The sequence below is a fragment of the Pinus tabuliformis genome, chromosome X, assembly GCF_031772625.1.
Source record: "Pinus tabuliformis cultivar Carrire ecotype Pingquan chromosome X, CPIR1, whole genome shotgun sequence".
NCBI lineage: Eukaryota > Viridiplantae > Streptophyta > Pinopsida > Pinales > Pinaceae > Pinus > Pinus tabuliformis.
Window position 1 is genome coordinate 640,995,006 of NC_142308.1, and position 10,014 is coordinate 641,005,019.

The following is a 10,014-nucleotide window of genomic DNA, read 5'->3' on the forward strand; positions in this document are numbered from 1 at the left end:
CCATAGCCAAAGGCAAGTGACTAAGGACAATATTGTAGTACTCAAAGAGACCTTTCCAACAAGGTATCGTATGTGCCAAATGGAGATAATATGACCAAGTTATGACCCCGGGAAGTTGGTTGCCCAACTAACCCCAACAGGCCCCACGAATGCTTGGCGTTACATCTCCTAAGGTTAGGGTTTTGTTTGTTTATGCCTTTCTCATGCTTTTCAATAATAAATAGGCCCTTGAACCTCAATGCAACATAGTTTAGAGGCATTTAGACGCCACATCTCTTCTTAGAGATAAGCTACCATCTCCCGCGCTAGTCTTATTTTCATTATGTTTGTAAACATATTTCAATATTTGATATTAATCAAATATAGTGTTATTTCTACTACATATTTGTATTTATGGTTATATCTGTAATTTTTTGAGTTCCTATTTAAATTCAGATCAAACACACCACCACAACACCTGATCTAAGCCCAATTTGTATACGTTCGCAGCAATTAGTTGGTAATCTGTTGCTCACATGACCATTTGTCTTCTTTCTAGAGCTTTGTACTCATCAAGGAATTTCCCTATAGCTGGGAAAGTTTCGATTTCTTCTAGGTAATCTAGTATTGCTTCTACTCTGAACAAATCAACATCGAGCAGCTGGTCATTGAGAGAACCTCCACTTTCCCCAAACTCCATCCTTGAAAGGTGTTAATAAATGTTCTTCTCGAAGGTGTATGAAAATAAATCACTTTAGGTTGTGGATGACGAAAAACCCAAACAATAAAAATGGTTTTTAAATAGTGCGGATCTGCAACAAATGATAGAAACAAAACTTCTCAAAGCCCTGATTTATGCAAAAGAACTAGTTAAACAACAAAATGAAATAAGAAAATAAGCATAAGTAACCCAAATAATCCAATGGAAAGCAGATATATAAAGAATATATTTTATTAAAAAACACTTGTGAAGGGAAAAAATAATGTTATCAGTCACCCTCTATGGGATGGGTTCTTGGCTATCCTCAACGTCTTCAACTTTTGTAGAGTCCCTCTCCTCTATAATGTGTAAAACCTGGCAAACAAAATGTTTGAGCTCAATGAAAACTCAAATGGAAAATAAAAATGGTGTGCAAAAGTGATAATAGTCAGAGTTACAACAGTGAATGCAACAATGGAAATAATGAAAAGTGAAGAATGAATGTAAAACCCTTCAATTTATAACGAAATATTAGGTTATTCTCGAATAATGTGAAATAATAAAATATTATTAACCAAATTCTAGAATTAACCATTTGGAATATTTTATTATATTTGATTGGAGGGAAAAAGTATTTATATTGGTTAAATACTTTTATTTACAAATAATAAATAAATAAATGATTTATTTATCATCTCAAGGAATGTGGTTAAGGAATAATAAACAAATAATGATGTATTGAAGTATTCCTAGGGGATATAGTCAAACTTGACAAGGAATAATAAGTAAATAATGGTTAATTAGTTATTCCTAAAGAAAAATAAGAAAAATAATGATTTGTCTATTTATTTATCATGACTGGGTCAAATATGACAAGCAATATTAGCTAGCACTGGTTTAATTAATTATTCCTAGAAGATAATTAAATAAATAATGATTCATTTAATTATTCTTCATGGGTTTAACTAGAAATGATTTAACAAATGTGGTTTATTAAGTAATTTCTTATGGTGAAAAAAAAAATTACTATGGTAAAATTGGCACTACATGGTGTGCTTTGATCCATCTAGTAAATTATGGCTAGATGATCAATTTTTGGTGATAATAGATTTCCCCCCAATGTACGAGTGCTAGGAGCAAAACATATGACCAAAGTACGTTGTAAGGACACGATCACTACATACCGAAGGGGAGTCAGAGAGAGAGAAAAACCGATGGAGCTGAATCGAAAGAGGATAGTGATAGAGGGGGTGAGACCAACTAATCGATGTAAGTCTCCTTTTATGATGTGGCACCTTAGTTCAATGAGGCGAATGAGGCATACCTATACCCGCCGAGATAACTTAGTATAAAAATAATAATGCGCCTAGGAAAATGAAGTTGAGAAATAAAGTACATGTTGAATGGTACATGACATGCTGGCATAAATGAGCCATAAAATAATACAATTTGTTCCATAAACATAATGCACTTGGAAAAACATGAGCCAGGACTAAATACAATAACATCTGAGTACATGAGATATAATGGCCCTTTCCTCAAAAAACGGGTGGGAGGGGGGGTATAACAACCAAAGAAGCCTTGTTGAACATGAAAGGGCTCTGAAAAACTAAATGGATCATCTGAAGGAGACATGTGTGATATGAGAACTGCAACTGGCAGGAACAGAACCCATAAAATCTATAGAACTGCATCTAAGGCCGTAGCATAATATGAAGGCATCTAGGATTGTGGGGGGCTACCTGAAAGGCCACCCCTTCATCAGGGCTGAAACATCTCACGCACACCTTAGAAACATTGGTACAATCCACTGCATCACTAGACCGAATGTGTATGAATTATGAGCATGAAACAATGTTGGATAGCGGAGATCCCGTGTAACAGTTTTGAGGCTGAGAGCCTATAAGTAGGATAAAAATATTGTAAAACTCTGAAATATGTAGAGCACGAAATGTAAAAGGTCGAGTCAAAGGGTTGTCCACCAAAGAAATAATATAGAATAATAGGAAGCAAGTCGGTCCATGGACCCTAGGAAGGTATAAATAGAGTGAGGCTCTATGGGTAGAAGGTAGATTTTGGTATGTAATCTTGGATCTGATATGTAATGGGGTTTTGAGGAGGAAATTCTGGAAGCATCTGTAAGTCCGAGTCGAGGGCATTGCGTAGTCAATAGAGGCTCTGCAGCTCTATGTGCAGAGGCCTGGTGGAGTTTGCAGCTGTGTGCGTGGACCCCTACAGCGGAGTGCGCAGGTAGATTTGGATATATCGGTGATAAAGTGGAAATAAAGATAAGTTGATTTTGAAACATTGTGTTAATCTGAGCTATTGCAGATCTAGTTAATTTATGATTATCATTTATATTGATTCTTTATGTGTATGCTTATGTTTTGGATTAATGTAAACCTGTATCTCTGTTAAATACGCGCACCATTTATCTTGATTAAATGTTTTCTTAAAGACCCTTTTAAGTAGATCTGATCTATAATAAATCATTCAATAATTACTATTGAGAAGTAGCCCTGTTTCAGATCTACATGAAAGAAGAACAACCTGAGGCTGCTGAATAGTGCATGAGCTCTTCAGACCACATCAAGACATCCCAAGGGTGTAGAAACCTGGTTCAAGCACCCTCCCCTGCTACCTTCGGTGAGACCTCAGTCCGCGCTCCGCAGGTTGTTGCCGAAAGGGCCGGTAGTTGTGGGATTTGTTTGGCTAAATAACTCTTCCAAACCTGGGTCAGGCCCATATAAGCCAATAAATGGTTTCGTTGCTGAGACTCGAACCCAGGTCTCTCAGGTGAGAGCCAAGTATCCTAACCAGCTAGACTACAACGGAAAAGAGAAAGGATAGAAAGACAGAGACCACTGGTAGAAATTCAATTAATAACTCGTCTTTGATGTACCATGAGGATTGGGATTGCGTGGACAGAAACAAAGGTCTTGCAAAATTGCAACACAAGCTGCAGAAGACAGTGAAAAGAGCAGATACGAAGGTAGGAAGTGGTTGAGATGGTACAAGGAGGTCCCATATGTAGCTCCCCCACTCAAGCTAAAATCCTATGAGGGGATGTTCTTTGTTAACCAAGAAGAGAAAAATGAGCATTATCAGTCGTGAGAATCAGTAGAAACAACGAAGCATTGTAGGAGACAACAAAGGAGCAGCAGGATGACGAATGTCACTCAGAGGGAGGTGAATCGCGAAGCCAAGGCAGCACATCTCGCTGCACCAACGATTGACTCGGGATGAGTCACAATTATTGTGTTTGGGAACTGTTGGGTAGCGGAGATCCTGCGTAAAAGTGAGACTATAAGTAGGATAAAAATATTCTAAAGCTTTGAAATATGCAGAGCACGAAATGTAAAAGGTCAAGTCAAAGGGTTGTTTGCCCAAGAAATAATATAGAATAATAAGAAGTAAGTCGGTCTATGGACCCTAGAAAGGTATAAATAGAGTGAGGCTCTATGCGTAGAAGGTGGCTTTTGTCATGTAATCTTGGATCTGATATGTATTGGGGTTTTGAGGACGAAAGTCTAGAAGCGTTTCTAAGTCTGAGTCGAGGGCGTTGGGTAGTGGATAGAGGCTCTGCAGCTATGCACGTAGAGGCCTGGTAGAGTCTACAGCTGTGTTTGTGGACCCTTGCAGCTGAGTGCATAGGGTAGATCTAGATATATCGGTGATAAAGTGGAAATAAAGATAAGTTGATTTTGAAACATTGTGTTAATATGAGCTATTGTAGATCTGATTAATTTATGATTGGCATTTATATTGATTCTTTATGTGCATGCTTATGTTTTGGATTGATGCAAACCTGTGTCTTTGTTAAATATGTGCACCGGTTATCTTGATTAAATGTTTTCTTAAAGACCCTTTTAAGTAGATCTAATCTATAATAAATCATTTAGTAATTAGTATTGAGAAGTAGCCCTGTTTCAAATCTACGTGAAAGAAGAACAACGCAAGGCTTGCGAATGGTGCGCAAGCTCTTCAGACCACATCAAGACATCCCAAGGGTGTGGAAACCTAGTTCCAGCACCCTCCCCTGCTACCTCGACTGAGACCTTAGTCCGCAGTCCACGGGCTGTTGCCGAAAGGGCCAGTAGCTACTGGATTTGTTTGGTTAAATAACTCTTCCGAACCTGGGTCAGGCCCATATAAACCAACAAACAACCAAGTCAAAGGGAAATGATGATTCCCTTTACTTGATTTGAGGCACCGAACAAGAGTGGAAGTTGGAACTAGGATACACCGTCCTCTAGGTCATTCTTCTGGAATAGATGTGCTGATGTCGACAGAATACAACCCACCACAGGTGAGGAAATGAGGATCCTCAACTAAGGCATGAGGAAAAATAGTAATGTGACTAATGGACTAAAACCAGGGAAAATCGAGAAAATGGAACTAAGGGATAAATAGATGACTTCCCTTGTTAGAGCAAACTGCACAGTTGACCTGGCAGTGACTGACTCGACTCTAGAGAGGATGCTGAATAGTATGACTCGAGGTCAAAATGGGAAACACGAGATGAATGGTATGAAAATATGGATGGAATACTATGACATTATATAATGGGATGTGAAACAAACTCCATGGATGCAAAGGTGACTCATCGCGGATGCTCCGAACAGGGTTGACTTGATGACGCTGCCACACAGAATAGGCCTAGTGGGGACTATGAAGGCATGAGAAAATGATGGTTACTCATGATAAAAATTGACATGTAAGGTGAAAATCACTAAGGGGATGTGGTCCCCAAGGTACAAGCATTGCATATGAAGAAATTCAATTTTAAGAGGTGATGAAGTGACCCTTCTTGGAAAAAAGGCTTCCGGGTGAAGTGTCAAATCATCAAAAACTAAGAAAGACCCATTATAGTAATGGATGGGAGATTTCCAATGGTGCTAATGGTTTGTAAAACTGAGCTGTGGTTTGGTCAGAATGGTTGACATAAAAATTGGGGGTTTTCTTATAAAAGGGTGTTTTCCCTCCAGTTTAATTCATTTACACATTGAGTTTTGGTGAATTTGGAGAGGAGGAAAAGGCCCTAAATCTTGTGGATATCATAGCATACAAATTGACCATATGAATCAGGATCTACGACTTTCAGACAAGTGGCCTTACTTTTCTAAAGATGGCCTTAATGCTTCCTGGAACGATGGTTTCTCGTGAATAATTAAGGGAAGAGGAAAATGAGAATCAACTACTAGAGGAGGTCTAGAATCATCCTCAACCACTAGGTCAAACATGGGCCTATGTGATAAAGGTGGTATGACATAGAGTAAAATATTTGAAGATATGGTATCAAATGTCTACGATATGCGATGCGAATATGGCTCGCCTGAGAGCTCGGTGGGACAAACTATCCAAGGAATGGGAGGATAATCAACCATAACTATATCTATTGGTGATCTAGGCCAAGAATTATGTTAATCAATTGAGAATATGGCCAAGGGAACACCATCATGCCTGTAAAACATGGCATACTTCCCGCAAGCATATCTGATGAAGGGGACTAATCTGGTATGCAAAGGTGGGAATGATGCCTCTAGCAAGAGGAGTTTGTGGAGTGCCATTGTGTTTCGGGTGATTGAAAAATGGGTTCAAGAATCTCAACCCAACTGGGCACGAGATCCTCCAAGGGATGATAAGGAGATGTAGGGGCCTATGTGCCACCCAGTATGTTATCGGCGTACTAGATGTATTTAGAGTGGTGGAATCCAAACACATTTATTTTTATATGTCGATACATAATGTGGTTATGCATCTTTTATATGACAATTGTGGTTCACCATTGTTTTGGTTATGGTTGTCATTTGTGGTATACATGTGATACATTCCAATCTAGAATATTGTTTGCAATGGTATCAACATAGTTATTTTGGGCTCTAGGAACATGATTGAAGGCAATGGTTTCAAATTCATGTACCAAAAACTTAACTTGAAGATATTTTCTAAATAGGACTTGGTTATGCACATGATACACACCATTCAATTGCATGACAAGTAGCAGGGAATCTAAAAGAACATGAAGATGAAGGATGCGACGAGTAAGGGCATCGATTAAAAAACTATCATTGCATCATATTCGACCTGGTTATGGGTGGCAGATCCAATGCACATGTTGTTAGCATGAACTAATGTATCAAAGGGGGTGACAAAGGCCCATATTTCTGAGGCTAGATTCATGGAGAAGCGACTCGCATCGTTGACATAACTGATATACGGTGTGGATGATGGATCCATCTGAAAGGTGAAAAAGACAACAAATGAGATGATGCAACCTACCTGAATGCATGACAAAAATAAATAAATGATAATCAATGGGATATGCTATGTGTGAAATTTCTAAAGGTAAAGTGCATTACGAGGATTAGGAAGGATTTGGCCTTCAAAATCCTCCATAAGATATGCCCCCTTTCCTAAGTCCAAGGGTAATAAGGGGTAAACATAGCTTCTAGGATATCCTCATTAGAATGGAATATGGGAGGATGGGAGGAAGACTCACTACATGATGTGGTGGAGGAAATTGTTGCATCATCCTAAGAAGGAAGTTTGATATACACATAATCTGGAATGGTAGATGACAAGCTACTAGATGAGAAATCTACCCATGTTGAGGACTGGGTTTCCAACAAAGGATATTTGATAGAAGCACGCGCAAAAACCTGAGAAAGGTTTTCTTGCGAGCAACTCAGTGATGATGACAAGTGCAGGATGTGGACCATGGAGACCATCATCTCGATGTGAGGGGGGGAATCACGATTGTGGGACCAGAGTCCTCCTGTTTTGGTGTACTATAGGTACCAGAATCCACAGGAATAGGAGTAGATGATCCAGTATGAGTGGCCTGGAAGTCGCAAAGCATTTGCATGAAATCACAAAATTCATCTAGATGAGGGTAACCATGGGAGTAATGACCATAATGACCACACAGGGCACACGAGTGATTTGTGCACAATTTTTTAAGTCTTTTAGCTGAATCTAGTAAGTTAAATTGGACCTCAGGGATATTAGACTCAAGAAAAATTTCAAGAACCAAAGGCTTGAGATGAGGAAGTTCAAGACAGTTATTGGTGGCATACCAAGAAACTTCACACCAATTGCATAAAGGTGTCAGATTTGGAGCTTTGGGGGTTGGGGGATCTTGGGGAGCCTTATCCTTATGTTCTTTCATCTTGGATTTTCCCCCTTGATCGGATGCTTTCGCAACAAGATTGGGTTCCTGTTGAGGTTGCAGTTGAATTGAAGTAGTAACAGGGTCATAGGGACCGGTAGAACTGGGATCAAAGCATGATATGGTCTGAGCTGACCAGGAAGAGTGTTTTCTAGCGGATCAATGTGCGATACTGGGATCCCCAAAATCATATTAGGGAGATTCAATGAAGACATGATAGGGATAGAAAATATTCCAGGAGGAGGAAACAAAAAAGGTATCTATCCTGTAGGGTAATGTCCCAACAGAACAACTCTTAGATGGTTAAGACCTGGAGGAATAGTTTCTGGTGGGAACAAAGGGGAGGCACCCACAAACGGAGGAGGTACTCAAGGGGTGGATCTGAATGGCTCGACTGAGATGGTAACGACAGGGTGTTGAGGAGATGGATGTTGAGTAGAGGTACCATACTTATTTTGAGTAGCATGTGATGCTTGTAACATGGCGACACACAAAGAGCTAGTCTCAGATATGGGGGGGAGGACAAGGGAAAGCACCTAACAAGGTGGAATCTTTGTAGACTCTAGGTGAAACACTGGTGAGAGGGGTAGAAGATTTCTTATCGGACATCGATGAGATAATGGACTTAGGGGAGGTTAAGGATGATGACTCATGATATTTCAAAAAATCAATAACGACAATATTCCCTTCATGGGGGAAACACATCTTGCAGAAAACCGCATACGCAACGACTGACATGGCATATGTGTAACTATGACCCAATTGAATTTTGTAGTATAGAGGAGCATCAATAACCTCAATGCCTACATGAACACTCTTTCCTACAAGAGTCACTTGACAATTGTGATACATGTCGAGAGGATGGGAGGCGTGACTGTCCCAAGCACACAAAGTGATGGTGGATGGGGACAGTTCAGGTGACTTGAGTTTCTTCCAAACGATAGTGGACATCATGCAAGTGGATGCACCTTCGTCAATAATACATCAAAAGATGAGGAATTATGGATTCAAACTAGTATTTTGAAGGCAACGATGGAGGTAATGGAGGATATTCTGATGTATCAACAACGAAGACAATAGAATGATCGTCTGAAGGATATACTATGTCCAAAATAGTTAGTAGAGCTTTCTTTGGAGATGGGTATGACTGGAGCACCTCCAGTGTCAACATGGCAACAAGTGATTGCGCCAAGTTGTCTATTATATTGTATCTATGGGTAGCTTAGTTAGAAGCCATGTTATGGTGTAATGGTCTTTTGGGGATCTTAGGAATTGACTCAACGTTAGGTTGAGGGATCTGTAATAGACCATTTGGTGTCGTAAGAGGCTCAGTAGAGGGTTTGGTTTTGGTCTCAGTTGTAGAAGAAGATGATGGCTTGTCATATTGGCACAATTGAGTTTGCAAGTTGATATCAGAGGTATTAACCTCATCAGAATTCATCATGAGGACTTGTTAGTCATTAGGACTAGAAGGTTGGGGAGGGTGGGTTGCTTGACCTTATTGAGGTTGAGCAACAACAAATCCTTGTTGAGGGAAAGGATTTTTGAGCATGGCCGGTTGAGATGGCGTGGGATTCTGAGGCAATTGTTGCATGGGATGTTGACCTCTAGAAGCTGCCTGGGATTCCCACATTTGGTGCATCTGGGGTAAGAGGGGACACTCATGAGTATAATGGCCATGTACACAAAAAAATGCACAAGGCTTGTTCATATGAACAACCTTGCTCTGCTTGGGTCGATCACCCTATTACTTGTTGCTGGTGTTAGGCTAGTTCACCTAGGGTTCATTACCTTTGTTACCCTACTCACCCTCGTTACCCTTCCCCTTATTCTTTTTCTTCAAATTTTGGGGATAGGTTGCACTCTATTGTGCATACACTTAATCTTAAGGGGGTGGTAGCTGCTGGGGATGAGGATGCATAGGAGGCTACAACACTAATGCCTGAGGGGCTAGAGTGCTTGGCGGTGCATAGGTGTAATATGGTGAGGGGGAAATGGTTTGGTAAACAAGTTGAGTAGTAGTTGGCCCTCACATTTGTTGATGTGCTTGGGTGAATGTATAAGATGTGATTTGTCCTAAATACGCCATTCCTGAACATGATCGGAAATATGGGTGGTAGATGACTAACAAAATCCATTCAAGAGCTCCATACTAGTGTAGTAT

The 10,014-nt window shown here is 40.0% G+C and overlaps 1 non-coding gene across 1 annotated transcript; it reads right to left on the reverse strand.

The window, feature by feature from the left end:
• Nucleotides 1-3,441: 3,441 nt before the first annotated feature.
• Nucleotides 3,442-3,514, reverse strand: TRNAE-CUC (transfer RNA glutamic acid (anticodon CUC)). The gene has a single exon. It is a non-coding gene; the product is annotated as a tRNA-Glu (tRNA).
• Nucleotides 3,515-10,014: the final 6,500 nt, after the last annotated feature.